This window comes from Leopardus geoffroyi, assembly GCF_018350155.1.
Source record: "Leopardus geoffroyi isolate Oge1 chromosome D3 unlocalized genomic scaffold, O.geoffroyi_Oge1_pat1.0 chrD3_random_Un_scaffold_63, whole genome shotgun sequence".
Classification (NCBI taxonomy): Eukaryota; Metazoa; Chordata; class Mammalia; order Carnivora; family Felidae; genus Leopardus; species Leopardus geoffroyi.
Window position 1 is genome coordinate 57124 of NW_025543566.1, and position 22769 is coordinate 79892.

At 54.0% G+C, this 22769-nt stretch overlaps 1 long non-coding RNA gene and 1 pseudogene across 1 annotated transcript; both read left to right on the forward strand.

The window, feature by feature from the left end:
• The first annotated feature begins 302 nt into the window (after nt 1-302).
• On the forward strand, nt 303-12876 carry LOC123595700 (annotated as a pseudogene).
• Nucleotides 12877-13163: 287 nt separating this feature from the next.
• On the forward strand, nt 13164-18752 carry LOC123595699. The gene is made up of 3 exons (XR_006711311.1): nt 13164-13622; nt 15466-15545; nt 18666-18752. It is a non-coding gene; the product is annotated as an uncharacterized LOC123595699 (long non-coding RNA).
• Nucleotides 18753-22769: the final 4017 nt, after the last annotated feature.

Genomic DNA, 22769 nt, shown 5'->3' on the forward strand with positions numbered 1-22769 from the left:
GGGTCTTGGTTTTTTATCCATTCTGATACCCTGTGTCTTTTGGTTGGTGCATTTGGTCCATTTACATTCAGTGTTATTATAGAAAGATACGGGTTTAGAGTCCTTATGATGTCTGTATGTGTACAGTGTAGCCCCCCCAAAAAGGGCTTCTGTGTTGGTGCACCCGAATCATCTGCAGAGACACAACCACCCACCCTTGTTGAGCCCTTTTGTGACTCTGCACCATTGTGGTCGCCAGGCTCTGGCTGCTGTGCTCCTCGGAGACGGTGGTGGAGGCACATCTGAGAAGAGTGTATCTGGACGAGTGAAGGGGTTGGGAGGAAATGTCGCTTACTTGCGCACTGTGCTTCCGGAAAGGCCTTTTCCGGAGAGGTCGCTCGGGAGCTGAGGCTGACCGAGCACTCTCCCAGCAGTCTGACTCCGAGGCCAAAGGCCGGGGTCAAGGAGGAGCTTGGCTTTGTTGTGAGCGATGGAAGCGGAAGCGGAGCCAGGTGAGGCACTGGCAGCTGGTGTTGGGACAGAACCTACCCCGTAAGGAGTTGGGTTTTCAGATAAGGGCCTGGGGTCGTTGTGTCCTCAGGGGGAAGGACCAGCATGATGTTGTTGAATTTTTTGAAAGCTGGTGCTGGTTCTGTGTGGATAGTGGGTTGGGGGAGGAGACAAGAATGGATGCTGTGTGGACGTCATTGGGTAGAGTGGCTCCTTCTAACGTGTGGGTTGAGCTCTAAGATTCGTGCTTTAGGCAACAGGTACAAGCCCCTCACATCACCCATCACATAAAGCACAGGACAGTGTGCGTCTTTATACCCTTTACAGAACTACGTAATGTGTAAAAGCAGCGTGTGTAATATTTACGTGTGTGGGTACAAGGCGTACACTAAAGCATTCACCTGTTCTGGAGAGCGTGGCAGGCACTGTACTAGGTGCTGAACGCTATGTGCTGCAGTTACCTCGCCCAGAGACGTATGTGGTTTTACGGAGAGCAATAGAAGGGCATGGGAGTGTGTGGTTCGGTGGAATAGGAGGAACGTGTGCACAGTGCGGCCGCAGGATGGCCGTTTTGTCCCATGGGTCGGCGTGGGTCAGACTCGGGGAGGCGGTTTTCCTTGGGAGGTTCGGCTGCCCTGTGTTCATGCACCCCACTCTGTCTCCCGGACGCCTCTCCAAGCACCTCGTAGTGAAGCTCCATCTGGGCGGACTGTGGGCTCTTGAGCTCCACACGGGCCACCACCCTCCTCCCCACACCTGTGCCTCCTCCTGGGAACAGAGCAGCTTGCTCCCTGGTCCGGTGGTCAGAAGCCAGGGAGATGGCTTTGCCTCTTTCCTGCTCTTCCCTCTCCCTGCTGGTCCGTGGGTCCTGTGGCGTGGAGCTTGCCTGTCTCAGAAGCCATCTGTGAGGTCTCTGGAGATCTGTACCCTGTCATCACTTGGGTGGACTCGGGGAGGGCCCGAGTCCTGCGGTCTTCCCTGCGCCGGCCCCACTCACCTCGCAGCAGCTTGGCTGTGGGGCGGGGGGCGCTTCCTGCTGTGCAGAGATGCTGGCGTCCTGCCCCATCCGTGTACAATACGCCTCGCTCTCTGAGAAGACGGCCTTTCTTTCTGAATCTGTGTCCTGCCTGCTGGCCCTTAGTGCCGGGTGTTGCCGAGCAACTTGGTCACTGACTCCTTTGGGGAAACACGTATGCCTTGTGTACGAGGACCGTCTAAACTTCTCCTTTTCTGCTCCTAGGTTGCTCAGTCAGTTAAGCGGCTGACTTTGGCCCCGTCATGAACTTTTTCTTGGCGAGGTAACCCCCGAGACGGGCTCTGAGCTGACAGCCCAGAGCCTGGAGTCTGCTTTCAATTCCTTGTCTCCCTCTCACTCTGCCCGTCCCCTGCTGCTCTCCGTCTCTAAGAAATAAAGAATGACATTAAAAAATTAAAACAGAAAATCTATTTCTAGTTTACTCTTTTCTGTTGTTCACAAAGGTCGTGCTTGCTTCGTTCTTCCCCAAGGATGAGTAGAGCTGACCGTGGAACAACTTGGTGTTCGGGGTTCCACCCTGCCCACGATTGAAAATCCGTGTATAACGTTTGGTCCCCAGAACACTTAACTGTTCAAACTCTCCTGTTGTCCAGTAACCTGAGTAGAAACAAAAACAGTGCATTAGCACCTGTGTCTTGTATGTGTTATATACTCTATTCTTCGAGTCAAGTAATCGAGAGAAACAGTTTTACGTCACAGGGAAATAGGTGCACAGCTCTGCGCTGTATTGATCCCTAAGTGTATTCTCCGTTTGTTTCTAGAATGAATTGTCTATCAGAACCCACATCAGTGCTGGCTCAGGTGACACACTACGCTGTTGTTACGTGTATCATTAGCACTATGCGTCCGGAATGGGAGGAATTGGAAAGATTCCTGTGTATTCACGGATGTCACAATTCATGCGTTACCAGTGAAGGGTGAATGCTTCATGATGGCCTGGTGTAATCAGTACGATTGCTTCGTCATGGCCTAGGAGATACACGGGGGAATGAATGGTTACAAAGCTTTGCTAGCCTGCAGTTTTACAGCCCTATTCCTAATACAGCCTGGACACATTGTTACATTACAAAGACAGCCTGTGATAGTAGGCTGAGAGGCATCTTCTCTGGGCGGGGACAGAGAGAGGCCTGCCAGAAGGAAATGTCATGTTTGGAAAGCCAGGTTATGGAACAACACGTTATTCGTTTTCTGTCAGATCTTACTGCCCTTATGCCCGTGTGAGGATAGGCTGTCCGAGTGCACACAGTTCTCGCACACGATGTTCCTCCTGATGAACGCTTAGGTGGTGGTGACACACATGCGCCCCGGGCGGCCTGGCTGCATGCTCCCTCGATTTTCACGCACAGACGTGTGCATGGCAGGCGAAGTGGTTCACTGAGCACCTTGGTGAGGATTTGCTGTCTGGAAAGTGGGGGTGGGTCCTCACAAATGTGCTGATATGCAGACCTGCATGGGGTGGGGGGGACCCGCTAGCTGGGGCAGGCTTGGGCCTTGGGGCCCGGCGGTATGGGGGTGGAGGCGGGCACTGTCTGTGCAGCTTTCCAGAAGGGCCTTTCTGTTCCTGGCCAATGTTTCCGTAGACGGCTGGCTGGCTTTAGTCCCAGCGCCCTTGTCGTGGAAGGGTCCATGTGGGAAAGGAGCCGAGACTCTGCCGGATCACTCCTGGTGGCAGCGTGCTTTCCAGCGATGACACTTCCATGCCGCCTTCCTCGCCCTCCGTCTGCTTCGCCAGATCTCCTCTCTGTGCTGTCTTCTTCTGTGACCTCCTCTGGGCTTTTCTCTGTGCGCGTGACCTTCTGTAGGATACGCCTTTTGAATCCCTGCATCCCCCAACTCTTTTTCTTTTTCTTTTTGCCATATGCACAGTCTCATTCATGAGTTTCCTGATTGGCTGTGTCATAGGTCCTGGAAATCACGCACGTCGTATGGACAGTCATCTCTAGCAGGGATTTCTTGATTGTGTTGGGCTTGATGGTTTTCCCAGAGTGTTTTGTAACGTCCCTTGGCATCTTCCTGACTTTCATAATGTTCCCTCTGTGGCGGTTCTCTTTGGTAGCATTGACTGTCCTTCTTGTAAAGTGCCTGTGTCATGAGCCTCACAGATCCTCGTGGCCCCTGGTCCGCAGGCTGACTGAGACCCGCTGCGCTCCGGAGCGAGTGAGCCGCCAAGACACGATTGGTGGTGACCCGTGGGGTTCTGGGTGGCCAGGACTTTGTCCGATGTCAGAAGAACTTTGGAGGACAGTCCCTTGCTTTCAGCGTGCTTCCTGAGTTGAGGGACAGAGCCGGGATGGAACTGGTCCGGGGCAAGGGCTCTGGCTGTGCAGCCAGACCACTGGCCACTGGGACTTGTTGCCTTCAGGACCCTGGGGTGAGCTTCCTGCACAGGGCCAGCCGCCCTGATCACACCCCCGCCTGTATCCGCTCAGTCGGTAGCTGCTTCACCCCTTCCCACCCAACATCTTGGTGCTCACTTGTCTTTCTCGTGAATAAATGTCGTTTGTGGCATTTTCCCCCCGACGGGGCACCTCCTTCTGCACGAAAAACCTGTGCAGGCAGCCATGGTCTCCTCAACTGATTTTCTTGGGCTTTCACTTTTTGTGTTGGAGAGGTCGACATGCGGTGGATGGTAGTTCCTTCTTCTCTGCAATCTTCTCTGGGGCGTCTGGGAAACCGTGTGCTTCCTCTTCGTGGTAGAAGCTGCTTCTCCTATCGTCTGGACCATTTTAAAAGCCAAACCCCTTTCTAAAAGCACCAAGCTATCCTGTGCCTGCAGTGAAATGTGCCAGTTTTCGATCCTTCCCTTCCTTCTGCCTTACGTCGTGATGTCAGGTCTTCACTTGTCTTGCAGTTTGAGTTGAGTCTGCAGGTGTGCCCGTCTCACAGCAGTCCTACATCCACAGAGATGCCACATCTTCCACGCGAGACACAAAGATGTCTCACAAATAGCACCAGGTTTTTGCATGGGCTGGGGTAGCTGCAACGAGAGCTTCGAGAATTTCCCTTTCTTTGTGCCTCCGTGGTCCTCACGCTGGCCGGCTGGCAGCTGCAGCTGTGGACCTCGGTACATGTCAGGCCATTCAGCCTTTTCTTGTCATACCACGAGTCTTCTCTGCATCGCGGGAGCACGTCCAGCATCCCTGGGGACACTTCAAACGGGTCCCAGGCTGTAATTCAGGTTCATGGTATTGCCCTTAACACGGCGAAAATGACGCAGGAACCCTGAGAAATCACTTTTCCTGTGGTGCTTGATTTACTGGAGAAAGGAAGTGCTTACCAAGAGCCGAGTAGCAGATTTGTGGATTCGTGCAACACTTGAGGGGACCTCAATAGCAACAGGAGGTGGTGCACACTTCCCCCAGAGGACAGGGTCTGCTACAGCTCGTGTGATGCGGTTAGGACTTAATCCTGCGTCTCCACGTTTGTTTGCCTTTCTCTTGACTGCAAATGGCACCATGTAGGTACGGTCAGTTTCTGTGTGCAAGATGATACGTTTTGTCTTGTGAGAGTAGGTTTGTGTATGTTTTCCCGATAGGAAATGCTCTCATAGCCTACTATCTGCGTATATTTCATGCACTCCTGGCCTCCCTTTCACTTACTAGTTTTGCATATATTTCATGCACTCCTGGCCTCCCTTTTACTTACTAGTTTTGATACTTCGTAGCTGCTCAGCTCATCTGCCAGTCTTGCCAAACGTCACACATCTCCAGAAAAGTTTCCAATGTATTTATTGGAACAAAAATCCCCACATAGAAATGGGCCTGCACAGTCCTACATCAAGGATCAGATAGGCTTCTGTGGGTTCACCTTGTCAAGTCAGATTGCAAGGAACGTGGTCAGTTCTGTGGTAACATTCCCGTTGATTTGGAAAGGGCTGATTTATGAAGGAACTTGAAGTATGTCACCAGTTTGTACTTGGATTTTCTAGAATTGCTGAAATCAACCACTCTCTCTTTGGAATGTCAGTTGATAAGTAAACCTTATCCCCTCATTTGTCCTACAGAGACAAAAGCTCTGGGGCGCCTGGGTGTCTCAGGGCGTTAAGCGTCTGACTCTTGGTTTCAGCTCAGGTCATGATGTCATGGTTCACGGATTGAGCCCTGTACCGGGCTCTGCGCTCGACTGACTGCAGAGTGTGCGTCCACCTCCTTGGAGCCCACCTGTACGCCATGTCCTGGTCGGGCGCCCAGTATTGGCGAGAGAGAAGCCCCACGCGGGGTGGTGGGCCCTGGCATCACTCTCCTCAGAAACCCTTCCTCCCTAAGATTTCCTGCTTGACTAAGGAAAGAAGTCGTAAACTCGCCCTTTCGCCAAGAGTCCTACCATCCTTTGTGAAAAGTCCATTGGGTATGGTTGAGTCTGATTGAGCCAGGTGTTCAGGCTAAGACAGCAGCTTTTGAGTACCGTCAGCCTTTCCCCACTGCCGCTCCACAAGCCTGCTTGCCAGACGAGGCCAGAGGCCGGGGACGGGCAGGAGGCTTCTCGGCCTGTTGCTCCCGAGTCAGCCGAGTTCCTGAGTCCTAGACCTGCCAGGCACCTGAAAATGTCTGTCCCCTTGAGTGTCGGTCCCTCCGAAAATCCCCGGGACTCCTGTGGGTGGTGAGGAGGGGACTGGTGTGTGTGATGCTACTTGAGGGTGGTGGGTGCTGGGACTCTGGAGGGCCACGGAGGCCTGGTGTGCTCTGGTAAAGACCCCCTGTGTCTCTCCACTTTTGTCCCCTCGCCGACCCCAGGAGTGTGCAGCTCTCGCTGCAGAGCTCCACACCTGCAGGGAGCAGCTCGTGCAGAGAGAGGAGGAGATCGCCAACCTGAAGGCGGAGAGAAACAACACCAGGGTCAGTAGGCGCACTGCCAGTGTCTTTAAACACAGGACACCATTCGCTCCCCTTGTCCACGTGTCCCCGTGGAGTTGGCCGGGACCTATTGTTCTCAAACCTTGTTTGATCCGTGAGGAGGAGTAAGGCTATTTTAACACATTCGAGGGGGTGGCTCCCTACCTGGGAACTGAATTGAAGGGATTCAGACTTGGTTTTGCATTTGGTGACCTTGAGGCCCGGAATTGAAGGTGTTCTTGAAACACGGTTTTCCTTTTGCCTCTCCCGCCAGCTGCTGCTGGAACATTTGGAGTTGCTCGTCTCCAGGCACGAGAGAGCTCTTCAAAAAACAGTCATACGGCGACAGGCGAAGCCTCCGGCCGGCGTGTCCAGTGAGGCGGAGGTGCTCAAGGTGCTCAACTCCATATTGGAGAAGGACAAGACCGAGGCTGAAACGGTGTGCCTAGCCACGGCGGTCCTCAATTTGTGCACATGCTGTGTGTTGTGGGCACACTTTGTGTGTTTGTGTGACTGGAGTTTCCTTTTCATCTTCTCGAATTCTTGTAAGAAGACAGGTCTGTATGGTCAAAAAGCAGTAGTTGGTGGCAATGTTGTGTGTATCGATTGGCTAGTACAAATTGCATAATGTAATTTCTTTCGGGGAAGATTTGTCTCCCATGTAAAATTGAAAGCGGTTAACAGGCAAGTTTGTGAACAGGAGCATCCGTGAAAACCCTTCCCAGCATTCTGTCATGTTATTTGAGGCGAAGGGGATCTTAGGGTAACTGTATAGTAAGGACTAACGAAACACCTCTGTGTACAAACTCAATCCCTTTGTTTTTCCAGGTAAGAGAGCAGTTACGTGTGGCACTGGAGGGGTGTAGTTTCGTAGAAGAAGAATTAGGGGCCACACGCAGAGTTCAGCTCCAGACCTCATCCCAGGATTTGGTTGGAGGGGGTTTCCTTTTTATCCATTGTTTTTAAAACAACATATGAAGACTAGCAGTGGGGGCCCTCACACGTTGCTTCCCTTTCTGAGTTTCAAAGGTGCAGAGCCAGATGAAAGAGCTCCTGGCTACCCTGTGCACTCTCGTGGCCAAGCTGGAAGAGGACCTGGACGTCTCCAGGAAAGACCTCATCCTTTCGGAAGCAATGAACACCATATTACAAAGAGATGTCCGTGAAGTGAGTGTCAGTTGAAGTGGCCACGCCGTCGTCGAGCCAAACGTGGGGTGTTTGGTTCGGCCTTGCCCAGCGTGTCCTTCGTCTCCCACGGGTTTTGAACGTTTGGAGTTTGGTAGAAGTAGCAGCAGAACGGGACGTGACTCCGGGGCCTGGGCGGGCTGCCTCCCCGTCTGCGTGGTGGCATCTGTCCTCCCTGGGCTCTCCCCTGCAGAGGCCTGGCGGGCAGGCGGCGGAGTGGCCTCGGGCGTGGAGTGTGGGCCACCTGAGCTCGGCCCATGCCGTGCTCTCGGTCCGTTTTGGGAACACACTCGGCACGTAGGAACCAGCGTGGTGCTGCCAGGTCGCTTCCGGGGGCACGACCGTGCGAGGGCGGCTCTGCCGAGGGGCCGTCACGGCCGCCTCTGCCGCCCTGCCCTCCTCCCGGGGGTTCCGTGCTCCTGGTCGTGGCGGTCAGAGTGAGCGAGGGGCAGCCCGCTGGTCCTGGTGTAAGGTCATGGAGGAGTGCGGCCGCTTCTGCACGTGTGGTCGTCGATGGGAATCTGATCATTGTCACAGAAACTAGTAAGGGTAGGATGGTTTCTCTGTGCCTCCTCCTGTCACTGCGAGCTGCCCTTTGCAGACAGTCCCCGCACACCCCACCCCCAGCCCGGCAGTGCCACCTCGGGAAGACCCTGTCAGACCCTCGAGGGTGTACGTGCACGAGCAGTCTGTTTAGTACCTTAGTGTGGGTGAGGTCGTGTCAGAATTTAAAACAAAAGTATTTGCAGAAATTATATAACCCGTTCAGTGAAGTTGTTGTTTGGCAAAGGTGGGGAGAGACCCCTCAGCAGAGTTCAATATGCAGAGAATTCAGAAAATCATTTCTTAGGACTCATCACTTTCACTCTTGAGCCTGCTGACATAAATTGCTTAGTAAACACGGAGGGCTGGAGGAGGAATCCTTCGGGTGGTGGACAAGAAACGCAGGGCAGGACGTCCTGGTTCCATTTGCAGTGTCAGATAGCATGGGATACAATGTTGTTACAGGGTTAGGCTATAGAAGATGACTTCCACTTATATGAAAGGTGGAGTTTGGCTTCCATTTGTTAACACTGCTGCCTCAACTTTGTGGTCATTGGATGAGATTTCATCCACCTTTTCCCCGGAAAAAGGATGGTTGTCTCATGGTGTGTGCCTCCAGAGGCAAGTCGCTGTTGTGTGCAAAGCTCAACGGTGTCCGGAGGCAACCGAGGTTGTGACTTCCGGGAGACTCTATTATCCGTTTGTCTTTGAACACATGGGAAAGAATAAGCCTGGGTAACTGGTCAGAATCCCGAGCAGCCTCCGCACTGTCGGCACAGAGCCTGACGCGGGGCGCCAACTCACAAAGCGACACCGGCTGAGCCACCCAGGTGCCCCGAGGATGCTACTTTTCTGTTTGTTTGGAAAATGAGGACTTCGCCCGGTTTTTGTGTCTGGAGTGTGTTAATGTGGCGTACGCTGATTCTTTCCCTGTTTTCCCTCTGAAATACCTGCTGTAGGCCACGGCCCAGAAGGAAGACATGCAAGAGAGGATCACTACCCTTGAGAAGCGCTGCCTCAGGGCACAGCAGGAAGCCACCTCTCTGCACGACCTCAAGGATAAACTTGAAAACGAGATCGCAAAGAAGGACTCTCTGCATCGACAGGTCGTTGGTTTCGTTGAACTTCATTCCACTTTTATTAATTATTTTTGAGAGAGGGAGCCAGAGTGAGAGAGAGAGAGCGAGCGAGCATGAGCAGTGGAGGGCCAGAGAGGGAGAGAGGGAGACACAGAATCCAAAGCAGGCTCCAGGCTCTGAGCTGTCAGCACAGAGCACGAGGCGGGGTTGACCCCATGAGCTATGAGATCATGACCTGAGCCGAAGGTGGACGCTTAACCGACTGAGCCACCTCGGCTTCCCTAAAAGTCCTTTAACAAAAAATCTCGTGTCTATGTTTTCCACGTTGAAGTTTTCCGCGTTTTTGGTCAAGAGGGAGAGTGTTTTTGTTGAATAATGGTACACTTCCAAAAAGAACTCAACTGGCATCAGGCATGCTCTCAGAAGCTCTGTGCTGGCTGATGTGCCCACCTCAGAATGTCCTATGTAGCGAGCCCTCGGACCACAGTATAAATATGTTTACGAAGGGTTAGGACCGAACCCTTCTCTCCTTAACTGGTCAGGAAGCACGAGCAAGCTCCTCCAGAAGATGGGTTTTCTTTAATGTGTGGGAACTTTGTTGAAGATACTGAAGAAGAGCAAAGAGTTGGGCAAGACATGTTTTGCGTAGTGAAACGAGGACCAAGGCAGTGGGTGACTCCTTGCAGAAAGGAAAGGGTTACTCTGAAGCACCTACCAAACTGTTGGCTTCAGTCAGAACTAACAGTAGATCTCTGCATTTAGATTTTGTTTCACTTTATTGAAAATGGAAACGGAGAGAAGACTTGCTACGCTTTGATGCTTTGCCTTCATTTCCTAGACTGAGGCTCAAAACCGCCAGTTGCAAGAGCGCCTGGAGGTGGCGGAGCGGAAGCTGCAGCAGACCCCGAGGAAGGCCAAGTCGCTGCCCGAGGTGGAAGCCGAGCCGGCCCAGAGGGTGGCCACCCTCTGCAAGGTGGGGCCCCCGTTTCCTTCTGGGTCCCATGGTGGGAATGTCATTTTCATGGCGGTCCGTTCTTGTATCTCATCTCTCACCGGTAACGTCGGCGTGCCAAATTCCACGAACCGGCTGAGATCTGGTTTCGGTGCTACTTTGTCTGAGATTGGAATGCTTTTCAAACGGCAGGCATCATCCCCAGTTTTGTTCCCTCCGGTTTTGTCCGACGTGTGCTGTTTGCCATTGGTTGCATCCAAGACTCACTGCTTTTCAGAGTTAAGTCAGCGACTCAAAGCTCAAGATAGTAGCCTTGGGTAAGAGAAGGACAGGGGTGCCTGGCTGGCTCAGTCAGTGGAGCTTGGGACTCTTGATCTCAGGGTCATGAGTCTGAGCTCCCCGTTGGGTGTAGAGCTTACCGAAGGAAAAAAAAAAACAAAAAAAGCATAGAATTTTTCCGAGAAATGAGAAAATCCTATCCTCTTTTAAACAGAATCGTTTTTATGTGAAACATTCTTAAATGTTCATTTATTTTGAGACAGACAGAGAGAGCGAGCATGGGCACATACATGAGCAGGGGAGGGGCAGAAAGAAGGAGATAGAATGCCATGTAGGCTCCATGCTATCAGCACCGAGCCTGACACAGGGCTCGAACGCCCAAACCTTGAGGTCATGACCTGAGCTGAAGCCAAGAGTCAGAACCCGACTGACTGCGCCACCCAGACACCCCTGTAAGAAATAAATCTTTAAGGAATTCCCTCGGAGGTTCCACAAATAGAGTCGAGGAACGTGCCCGACACAGTCCCTGCCCTCCCAGTTCTCACAGCCCTCACCACCCACAGAGGAAGGCAGCAGTTGAAGAGGGAGTTTCCAGATATGATGTGGTCGGTGCTGGCATCGAGTGATGCACACAGGACTAGGGAGCCCGTGACTGGGCAGCCAGTCCATCCTTCCAGAACCTGGGCTGAGGGAACCTGTAGCAGGGAGCCTGTCGGTGCTTCTGTGTCACCGGTTCGAGTGCAGTGAGGGTCCCAGTGGGAAGGGGGTGGGGTCGTCACGGGATAATGACCCTCAAGGCTGCCATCAAGTCGGGCAGGCGGCATTGGGCGCCCACAGGCCCAGGCTCCAACAGAGCCTCTCCTCCTTGGTGATCTGCATGTCAAGTCTCCGTTTCTTTTCTCGCCTGTCCTGTCTCCTGTTCCTGGTCAGCCGTGTAGGCCGACCCTTTGTCTTTGGACACTCTGCTGCTGAGGAAGCTAAATTGTTGGAAGTAACTTCCCAGCTTAGGAAGGCAGCACGCCTGTTTGCTCTTTCCGCTTGCTGCTTCCTCCTGTCCGTGCTGAGTGGACAGGGGTGTCTCCCGGGGGACGAGGCACCGTCCAAGGATCCGGGACCCGGGGTGGGGACGAGACCATTGCCTACCCCCGGTCACCAGCATGGAAGCCCACTGCTTCCCACTGGCAGGCATGAGGCCTGTAGGGACTGTGGGCAGGCAGAAGGCCGCTCACAGCATGTCGTGCGTAGGCACAGCGTGTGGTGTGGGGCAGCCAGCTCTTCTGACCCCGCTGTCGCCCACAGGCCGAGCAGAGGCGTGGCAACATCGAGGAAAGGCTGCGCCAGATGGAGGCCCAGCTGGAGGAAAAGAACCAAGAACTGCAGGGGGTACGTGTCCGAGCGGAGCAGCCGCTTTTCTGTTGCCTGCTCCCAAGGAAAGAGGTGCCAGCAGGTGTGGCTTAGAGATGAGGAAGCCCGAGCCTGGAGGGACTGTCCATTGCCTAGCCTGCGGGTGTGTCCTGTGGGCTCTTCCTCTTCTCTGGGCCCCACGACTGCAGGGCACATGTGTACTCCGTACCCCACGGCCCTCCGTCCGGCAGGAGCCCCTGAATCCTGCCGGCCTGTCCTCGCCGCTTCTGTTTTGGGTTAATTCAGGATATGCGGTAGAAACAAGGTTTTAAACCATACGATCGATGAGAGTTCTATAAAACACAGACCCGTGAACCTTGCGGTTACGTTCGGAAATTACTTGAGGTAAATACAAGTTTCCATTACAAAACGTTCGGGAGATGTGTGAATTTCACGAAAAACAGGTGAAAGTCTTTCTCACCACTGAATCTTTCCCAAAGTGGATTTTTTTTTTAATCTTTCGGTTTTGTCAATGGATTCATTTCTTTCCCCCTGAGGCCAGATCCGAGCTTCTGTTTCCGCCCCGGAATATTCCTCCTCCCGTGTGTAGATGAGCTGATCCCCTTAAGAATATGCTCTTTCCTGCATGTGCATCTGCCTCCTGAGCCCATCTGAGAGCTAATAATGAGGACATTCGTGAGGGCCCATGCGTGTTTTGTTTCCCAGAAACAAAGGGACCTGCTAAGTGATGACCCCTGGGAAGCAGGTTCCTGCGTTTCTGTGCCCCGCTAGGTCGGTGCTGGCAGTGACGCACAAGCACGCCAAAGAGTGCCGTGGGAAGGGGCAGCCGAGGACGGCGTGCGTGTGGGTCACACCGCTGGTCATTCGCACGCCTGAGCCGGTGTTCGCACTTTGGCTTGAAGCCTGCGTCTTCTCTTTCAGGTAAGGCAGAGAGAAAAACTGAAAGACGAGACTAATCAATGTCTCTCAGACACTATCGACCAACTCCTTGACGACTCGGACCAGCGTCTGAAGCGTCATCTGAAAGAGAGAATGGCTGCCGTGGAAGATAAGGTAGGACATGAGAGACAGCGGCTGAGTGCCCCCGTCCTCACAGAGGAGACGCTCACGTTGTGATCCTGAGGAGCAGCGTGGAGCAGAGGCTAACAGCCACTGTAGAAAGTAGAAATGATTCTTTCACGCGGAAAAACTGCAGGCTGTTAGCCACTGTCTGCGTTAAGTTCCCAGTGTCCTGTCCCTGCCCGACGTATGTGTGCGGGAAGGTGCGTCTCACTGTCTAGAAGAGGAGTATGGTCTGGGGAGAGCCCGAGAGGAAGTATTTTAGGCTTTTACTAACTGAGACGTAAGGAGTAAGCTCGCTTCATGCTAATCAAAGATGGGCACAGAACCAGCCATAGGCAGTATATAACTAAGGGGAGGGGCCGTGTGCCGATAACCCTTTGTTGCTAGGACCCGGCGGTGGCTGGATGTGGTCGGCAGGCCCTCGTTTGCCACCCCTGTGCTGGAACCTTCGGCCTGGTTCTTGTCTGGGGAGCTAATTTCTACCTCTTTTGTCCAGACGGACCGCTAGGAGTGCGCAGTTGTGTCAAGCACTTAACCAGCTGAAAACAGAGTTTCTCCTGTTCCATCTCCTGCCTTCCCTCTTTTCATCTGGGTTGGAAAGAGTCTAAGGCTGGACTCTTACACCATCATAACGGATACACTTGAGGTGTAACGGGAGGGAAGCAGTATCATAGGATCTCTGTGAGAGAAGCTCTGGTGGTGACAGTTGGACGCGGACCTGATACTACCGGTTCTGGTTACACCTGTGTCCCTGTAGATGAGCCCAGAATCTTCCCTCAGATTGGCACTTGCAGACACCAGTGAGCAATGCTAATTACACGGCACACTTGTTTTGGGTAAAACCCATCATGAGGTGCGTTATTATACCCCACGTGAGGTTCTACCTTGATCACTGGGGCCAGCCTTTCGGTAGAATAGTTGTATGTGAGATTGGAAGTATATGTACGAAACTTAGGTCAGGTTTCCCAAGTGACTGAGGCATCACAGACCCTAAAAGCTAGTACAAACCAGTGTACCTGCTGCAAGTAAACTTAGGAACCTGTCACACTTACAGTCAGACGGTGATCCGTGAAGAAATTGCACATGGACAAAGTATGAGTAAAGGCTGTTACTGCAGTTTCACAGACAGCATTTCACTCTGTGGTCATGTGACCCTGATCGTTGGTATGGCCATCCGCTCCATGCCTTGTCTGTGGCGCTGCGTTATCGTAAAGAGAAACGTAGGCATGCTCTAGCATGTGGAACGTTTGAAAGAATCAACACTAAAGGACTGTCAGTACCTTTCTCAGAAGTCTCTGTTAGGAGAAGTTGGCAATCTGAAACCAGTTAGAAGAAACGCAACGTGAGAAGGTATTTCCATCTCTCACTCATTCAGTGATCGGTTGAGACTGGAAAGGAGCAGGTGTCCTGTGGGGCTCACACTTCCTCCAAGGCGAGCCACCAATGTGCTTTCGAGTGGCCCCACGCTCGCAAGTCTGAATAGCACGCATGTGGCGGACTTGGAGCCGAGCAGCCTATGGGGTTCAGATTTCTGAGTCCCTTCGGGGGTTCGCTCGAAAGCTAAAATGTTCGCGTAAACCGTTCGTTGAGTGCAGCGTTGCCCAGCAGGAAGGTAACAGGTGACACGGGCGTCATCCCAAGGGTTCTCGCGGCTGCATTTGAAATGGTCAAACAGACGGGTGATGTTAGTTTTCATGTAGCCCGATGCAGGCAACATGTTATTGTGTCATGTAAATAGTGTAGACGTGAAGGAGCTACTCTACAATGTTTTTCCACATTCAGCCCTTGCAACCCACGGGGCGTCTCACAGTTCCATCCCCTGTGGTCGGGACCAGCCCCATTTTGGGCGCTCAGTTAGCCACGTGCGGCGGTGTCTCCGGCCTGGGACGGCACTGCCTCTGGGGTAGTTGTGTGACCGAAGCTCCTCGTCGGTTTTGCTCCCTGGGGCTGCGTGTGCAGACGTGAGGCTGGGCTGCAGAGGGTCCACGACGGAGCACGTGCCTATTGCACAGAAGGGCTATTCCCCCACCGCCCAGAAAGTCCTGCTCCTCTCTACATAATTAGGAAGAAGTCCTAGTGGCTCGGTGTTTCTCCTCTGTAACCTTGCTATGCCTGAGACCTAACTGTTCAGTAGGGTTTAGGACGTCCACTTGGTGATCCGGGTGTTTACTGGAGGACTCTCGGAGAGAACGGTCTTGGGGTTTGTAACTGCTGAATTTACCCATCGTGGTTATGATGGTCAGCATTTCAGCACACTTGATGCAACTAGTGTTTTCCATTTTTTCTCGAATTCTAATGAACCTACAGTGTTGTATCAGTTTCAAGTAGACAGCATACCGTTTCAACAATTGCACACGTAACTCTGTGCTCGTCACCATCGCTGTGGTCACCGTGTGTCACCATACAGGGTCCTTAGGGTATCACGGACCGTATTCCCTGGACTGTGCTTTTCATCCCCGAGACGGCCTTATTTGATATCTGGATGCTGATGCCTCCTAATCACCATCATCTCTTTTGCCCACCGCCCCTACTCTCCTCTCCTCTGGCCACTACCAGTTTGTGCTCTGTGTTGAACGGACTCTTGATGCAAAGAATCGTTAACCTTGCTTGCAACGAGTGTCGTTGTCGTTTGCTGCTTTGTAGGATCGCCTTCTACGGAAGATGGAAGCAGTGAGTGCTATATTAAAGCGGGCAAGACCAAGAGGCTCTTCACTTCACCACGGGTATGACATTTCCCGGTTCACAGATCTGTTTGAGATGCGGCTGGGGGCGGCTTCCCTCTGTCACCAGTATGACCCGAACCAGCTCATGGTTCCAGAGTAGAACCGTGGGTGTGCTATGGTATGACCCGAACCGGATCAGAGTTACACACAATAACCCTGAGTGTGTTGTAGTCTGACGCGATCCATTTTCCAGGTCCCAGCTAACTGATGATGGGGCGGGGCTGGGGGGGACACTGCCCTTCACCATGCCTAACATGAACCACCTCACAAACACATACGTTAGCACCTGCTGTGTATCTTCCAGAGGAATCCCTTGGCCGAATGGGCAGAGTGACTGGATGTAGCTCAGGGAGCCGGTAGCTTAGTAGTTGGCAAGAGGGAGAAGTAAAACCTCATTCCAGACGTTAGGTTTGGAATCTCAGGAGACCGGGAGGCATGACAGAGCTCACAGCCATGGGAGGAGGAGTGGAAGTTAGGGGAAGTTCTGTTCGTGTTTGGGTGGGTTTATTTGCGGCCTCCCTCCACCGAGTGTGGCGGTGATGGTGTGGGGCTAGGAGGGGTCCAGCGTGCCAGGTTCGGCCCAGCATCCCTGGAAGCTATGGTCCCTTCCGCAAGGCCAGTGGGGTCACCATGGGAGTGCACACGTGGCCATGGTTGTGAAGGTCACCTTGACATTGGTGGGGTTAGCGCAGTGCTCGCAGTTTCTTATATTTTTGAAAAGACTGGAGAATGACATGTAATCGCCGTAACTCTGTCGGGACGTTGGTGAGTCGCCTGTGAGGGCGCGGGTCAGCCGGCTTGTGAGCTGCGTCCCGCAGACAGTAATTGTCAGCAAGGTATTAAAAGGTTTGCTTGCTTCTTTGTAGGAAATGGGTACCATGTGAGAGTCATTCTGGTGTGACGGTGCCTCGAGTAGCTGACTGGGCCCCCTTAGGTGCAGGGGGCAGGCTCCGGCTCCAAAGGCAGGCCCCCTCAGGCCTCACTGGGGTCTGTGCGGCTGTCGACAGGGGCTGTCGGGAGAGTCGAGGGTGTGCTGCGGCTGTCCTTGTTGAGCCTGCTTGTAGGAGAGAGAAGTCAGTGCAGGTAGAGTCACGAGCGGCGCTCCCTGTCCATGGAACTACTGGTGGCACAGCGAATGTGTGTCCGGAGAGAGAAGCACACGGGAAGATCCGGGCACAGAGCAGCCTCTTGGGTGGCTGACGGAGATCCTGGCCAGCAAGACACCCGTGTGCTGAGTGTCACCGTTCCAGGGCTTGAAGACGGGTATGTGTGAGGAGGCCAAGGGAGCAAACAGTGGATGCGGTGCAGGCCCCTCGAGTGCATGTTGGAGTTCTCAAGGGAAGGGGCTGTGCAGGCCCCTGGAGGGTGGCACCCTGGGGCAGGTGCCATAAGAGGGACGTCCACGCCCGGCACCCGCCTGAGGTGAGCTGGCCGAGGAGAAGGATAGAGAGGATCGCAGTGCTCCGGTGGTTGCGGAGGCATTGGCCGCGGTCACAGGTGGCCTTGTGGTCAGAAGACCCCGGGCAGGAGACCGGCTGAGGAACAGGGTGTGTTTGAAGCCGTCTCACAATGTGGTCTCTCGTGTGGTGGCAGAAGAGAGGCTGGTGGGAGCTGTGTCACCGTGAGCGGCCGGGGGCCGTGGGGACGAGACTGAGAAGGCGGCAGGCAGGCTGGACAGCTGAGCCCTCCTGGCACGACCTCACAGCCACGTCTTCTGTTTGGGTCCTCCTCTAGCAAGATGACACGGTCTGGGTTGCAGAGGAAAAGAAAGGTGACGGACCAACTTCCACACGCAGGCGGGGCAGATGGGAGAGAGCTCTGGGATAGGACTGGATGCAGGGTGGTGGGGTCGGGAGCCAGGGAGCCTGAGATAGGGTGTCAGAGTCAGGGGACACACGCGAACCTCGGAGGAGCCACGGACCATGCCAGGTCACATGCGGGGTGGCGTGTGTGGCTCTCCCCGATTGGCGATGTGTCGGGGCCCCACAGCGGTGAAGCTAGACCGCCTGAGCTCAGGTGAGCAGTTGTTCTGGCAATGGGGGGACCAGAGGAGGGGAAGATGGTTGTGGCCAGTGGGCAGTTCTGACTTGGCTGTCTTAGAAACAATCAGTACCCTGAGGCAGCACGTGTCAATGACGTTTCTTGAAAGGCCGCAGAGAAGAGCTTGAAGCACCACAGAGGAGACGCCCTGTCGTGGTGGCTCTGTCTCCAGGCCACAAGGGGTGACGCCGGGGGCCCCCTCTGTAGTTGATGTGAAGCAGATGGGTGTGTTCTGTCTCCCGAGACCATAAGGATTTGTGAAATGGAAGGCAGCCTCTCTTCTTTTCCAGAGAGCAAGGAGCCACTGGACTCCCGTGCAGGGTTCAAGTGTGGAGGGTGAGCCCGTGGCTGAGGCCGGGCACGTGGGCTGGCGGGTGCTCCTTCACAGCTGCTGACCGCTTCGTGCCCAGAGCCTTTGCTGAGGGGAGCAGCTGACAGCCCAATTAAGTGACTCCCCCCTAGGGGCTCGGGGCTCCATGGAACTTTTCTGGAGACTTCTGTGGCCAAGGGGGACATTTGTCTGTTAGTCTACCTGCACAGAGGCCAGAGACGCTTTTGCCTCGGAAACACCGGGCACACTGCCACCTCCTGTCTACGGGAGCTGCGAGGTGTGGTTCCCGAGGATCCTGCCGCGGATGCCCCTGGGGCGCCCGATACTGGTTGGAGGAGGGAAACCTGGGGTCACCTGGCATCACAGCGAAGGCCTTGGCACACGTGGTCCGATGGCAGGTGAAGGCCAGAGGGACGTACAGGAGTGCTTTCCGGTCAGTTGGGCAGGAGGTGGTGCAGACACGCAGGATGACAGCTTGACTGGGGGCAGGCGCTGCTCCACCTCGGGGACGTCTGGGCCGCGGGGATGCGTTGCACCTGCTGGGCCCGGGAGACCCTGTCTCCACAGGGCCCGGCTAGCGGGCTTGCACTGGAGCCAGGGGCAAGGATGCCTTCCATGGAGACCTTTTTCTGTGACCTCATTTTCCCAATTGACGGGTTCTGGCCTGGCTGACAAAGTCCACTTTTCTTTAGATGACAACCTTGGTGTGTGTGTGCGTGTTTGTTTGATTGTTTCCGTCCGTATTTCAGGCGGACGCACGTCAGCAGCGTCCCAGCTTCCAGGTTCCGTCTGGCGGACAGCCCCACGGATGCCAGCAGCAGCAGCAGCAGCAGCGCGGTGTTGCGGCGCCGCCAGAAAGGCCGTGTGGCCCGTCTGCGACATGAGCCTTCCAAGGCAAGGACCTCCATCCTCTGGGGGCTCTCATGGGACCCACCTGCCTGCTCCAATGTCACCTGCCTTTTCCTCTGTCTGTGAGGCTCTTCTGGAACTAAAGAACCGATAGGCTGCTTTCTCTTTTCAGCTTCCCCCATTCTTCTTTGGCTGCCTTAGAATTTACTTTTGAGAGCTTTTGTTCTCTCTTTGTATAAAGTAGCAATGTGGATTAAGATAGGACCTAGTGTTAAGCACAGCACAATGCAAATTAGTAAGGGTTTGAAACGCTAATGAAGGTGAAGGGAACACGTGTATTCATCCTTAAACAACAAAGAAGTCACCTTTGGAGTTTAAGGACTTTCGTCCTTTGGCTCTTCAGCCGCGTATATTTTTATATATTTGGGTAAGTTTTGAGCACCTGTAGTCATGGAACAAGTTTGGTGCAGACATCGTCCCAGAGCTAGGGTGCAGCATGACTGAAAAACCCAGATGAGGGGCGCCGGGTGGCTCAGTCGGTCAAGCGCCCGACTGCTGATTTCTGCTCATGTCACGATCTCTGGGTTTGTGAGATCGAGCCCCGGAGCCCAGCAGCCCCGCATGGGGCTCTGCGCTGACCGCGCCTAGAGCCTGCTTGGGATTCTCTCTCTCTCCCTCTCTCTGCTCCTCCCCCACTTGAAATAAAACAAAGAAAACAATAAATAGCTAAAAAGTCAGAGGAGAGGCCTGCACCCCTCTGTGTGCACAGTGTAGTGAGGGGAGACCAGCAGCGAACGGGAAGTAAAAGGTGATATGTGTGTTAGTTCTCTATTTCTGTTTGACAGATGATTGACAAGTCCCTAGATGGGCACCTGTGGATAGCCCCAGAGTCCAAGGGGGGCTCTCTGGGCACTGCCCAGTGTGGTGGTGGAGAGAGAGAGACAGAACTGGCAGAGACCAAGCGGTCACAAGGGGGAAGGAGCTCAGTGAGCCCGGTGCTCGGGGAAAGGGAGACCGGGGGCCTGGTCATGCTGGGTGGGGCCAGGCAAGGTGGAGGCCGAGGACCACGGTGGTCTGGTCCAGGAGCCCTTGCGCTAAAGCCCACTCGCCCGAGTTCCAGAGTCTGTGTAGACACAGTAGGGGCAGCTTTCTGGAGGACTCGAACTCTGGTTGGGAGCAGAGACGCAGTGCTAGCTGGAAGGAGACACAGGGTAAAAGTTCTGCGGTTTGTGTTCTGTTATTTTGTTGTTTTGCCCTGGAGGGTCTGTGGTCAGTCGTGGCTGGCTCGTGTTGTTTCTCCTGTATCTTCATTTGTCAGTAGACAGTGGGGTTTTGCCCCAATAGTGATCAATTGTCGTTAGCGTATCACTGTATAGTACAGGTGGATACGGGTATGATCTAGATAATAATTTGTAAACGAAGCGTTTCTTCAAAAGAGATAAGGCACTGACCGTAGATGAACGGAAGCTCGATACAGACAGCACGCTCTGTGGTGCCGACACTCGTGTTCAGGACTCCAGATCTCATGGGCTTACTGAGCACAAGTACTGCCTTCTACACTGAAACTCAGGACTCCTACAACGTGAAGCTGTCACCTGCCCCTCAGCCCGTTTTTATCACGTACCTGCCCAGGGCACCCTCCTGTAACCAGCACGGCGATTCGTGAGAGGTTGTCAATCAAATTCTAGGTCAGGATTTCACATTCACGTCCAGCAGGGCGTTAACAGAGTGGGTTTGTTTGGTGTTACACAAGGTGTTGCGGGAACTTCGGCATCCCCTAGGGTGATACTGTAAAAGTGTAACTTGGTTGTCAACAAGGAGAACAGTTACAGGAAAGTTTAGAATAGGCACCTGTTAGATGTCTTTGTTCTACAAGATGCCGTGTTTTAATAAGTTGTGTATGTTGTGATGGAGTTTTACGTCCCTGAGTGATCATTGGTAGTGTCTCTGGTAAATGTCGAATAACCTATTACGTTCAGATGTGTGGTGGAACAAAGTTCTGCTTCCAGTCGTGGTTGTTTCTAAATCTTCTCTCAATGATATCCATCCTGCTGTTCTCTTTAAAATATGTTTGCTCGTTTGGTCTTGGAAATGGTAACTTCCAAGTGTGCAGTAAATGTGATTTCTCTTCCTTCCTTTGCATGCCTCTGTCAGCCTAGTGATGTCAGGAAGCATCGGAGAAAGCGAAAGTGCTTAGGAGTGCAACCTAGCTGTGTTTGTCTGTGGTGTGGGGGAGAGTGCCCGTCTCTTCACAGTGAGCACCACAGCTGGGTAAGGACGAGCGGCTGGCGTGTGCGGGGAAGTCCAGGAGCCACTGGGGGCTCGAGCGTGGCGGCCGGTTTCCACGGTACCTGCGACGGCCACCAGAGCTCACCGTTGTCTCTCGTTTGTCTCTTGCTCGCTGCGAACGTTGTTCCGTGAGACCTAGAAGTTTCTAGGAAGAGAAATTACGGAAGCAGTGCCGTAGAGTTTCGATTTCGGGATCACCACTTTTGACAGCCGTAGCCAGCAGCATTCAGAGAGCTCTTAGGGTTCTCCACCTGGTGTGTGCAGTGGTTTAGGATCCTGTGACCTGGCCCTCACAGACATCCCCGCGAGCCACAGCTTGTGTGGTTAGCCCATTTCCAGATGTGCAAGCAGAGCCTGAGAGCCCGGGTCCTGTGCATGAGGACACTTTGCAGGGCAAACACTGGCCGCGACACCACTCTGCCACATACCCCACCTTTGCTGGGGCGCCCTTCTCCCATTTACAGTGCCCCTCGCCGGGACAGGACACCTCCTGTGTCCAGAGGACAATGATGTGGGTGTGCCCATTCTCAGGGGAAGCTCCGTGCCTCGGGACGGAACCCTCGACCAGAGAGTCCGCCTCCTAACTGGGATGCCTTGCTCCCTGGACCGTACCCCCATCCCAGACCTTCCCAGCCATGCGCCGACAGGGCCGTGCCTCTGATACAGAGCTGGGCGACAGCTGGGGGAGCCCCTCCGCTGCACAGACGGTGTGTCCGTTCAGTTGAATTCTTGCGTTCAAGTGCCAGTTCGGTCACTGGTTGTTTTGTGACCGGGGTGTCTTCATCACCGTCTTTTTTTCCTGCTTTGCTCTCCTGGTAAGTGAGGACAGCGAAAGGTTCATGGCCCTTGGGGTGTCCACACACTGCCCATCGGTGCACGGTCCTCAGAGAACAGGAGCTCACACCGGCGCCGGGGCACAGAGCACGCCCTGCATTCTGCTGGCTCGTGCTGCCTTTTCCTCTGTAGCAAGACTTTCTCAAGGAACAGAGGGTCGTGTGATGAACACCCAGGCAGGACGGCCTGCTCCCGCAGCTCACTGATGGCTACTTGGAGGGCTCTTTGGAGGTTTTGGGGGATGAAGTCTAGGTGTACGGGCAGTGGGTGTCAGGTCCATGCGGACAGGGCCAGCACGGGCGTTGCACTTCCCAGCCTCGCGGGAGCCTCCCGTTTTGGTTGAGACTGAAATGGCCCATAGGCACAAGTCTGGCAGGACCCAGTGCTGGGCGGGGGCCTGTGCGTGGACTGCGCTGTGACACAGGGGAGGGTGTGCTCCCAGAACCCTCCGTCTCTGCTCACCTCATAGCCTGGTCGCTGGTGTGGCTCCCTGTCCTGTTCCCTTTTGGTGTTTGTCTTCTCCATATCTTTGCTTCCACCTGGGTGTGAAATCTACTTGTGTTGACTGAGTCTGACCCTGTTTGGTTTTATGTGGATAATTTGTAGCCTGTTAAGGTAGCCTTTTGTTGTCTGGTGATTGTCAGGAAATCAGGAGAGGAGGCAGGTGTTCTGGAGCTGTTGGTTAAGCTTGTGTCTTCCCTGAGCTCAGCTCGGCTTGGTGCTGACCGCCATGGGTGTCCCGAGCCCCACGCAGCTTCGGAGGTCCTGGTACGAACCCAGTTGGCTGTGCCTGTCTCGCCAGTCCTACACGTGTGTCTCATGAGATCCGGCCCTGCCTCACCACCAGGACCTGTCAAGGGTCATAACGCTGGTGGGTCCGT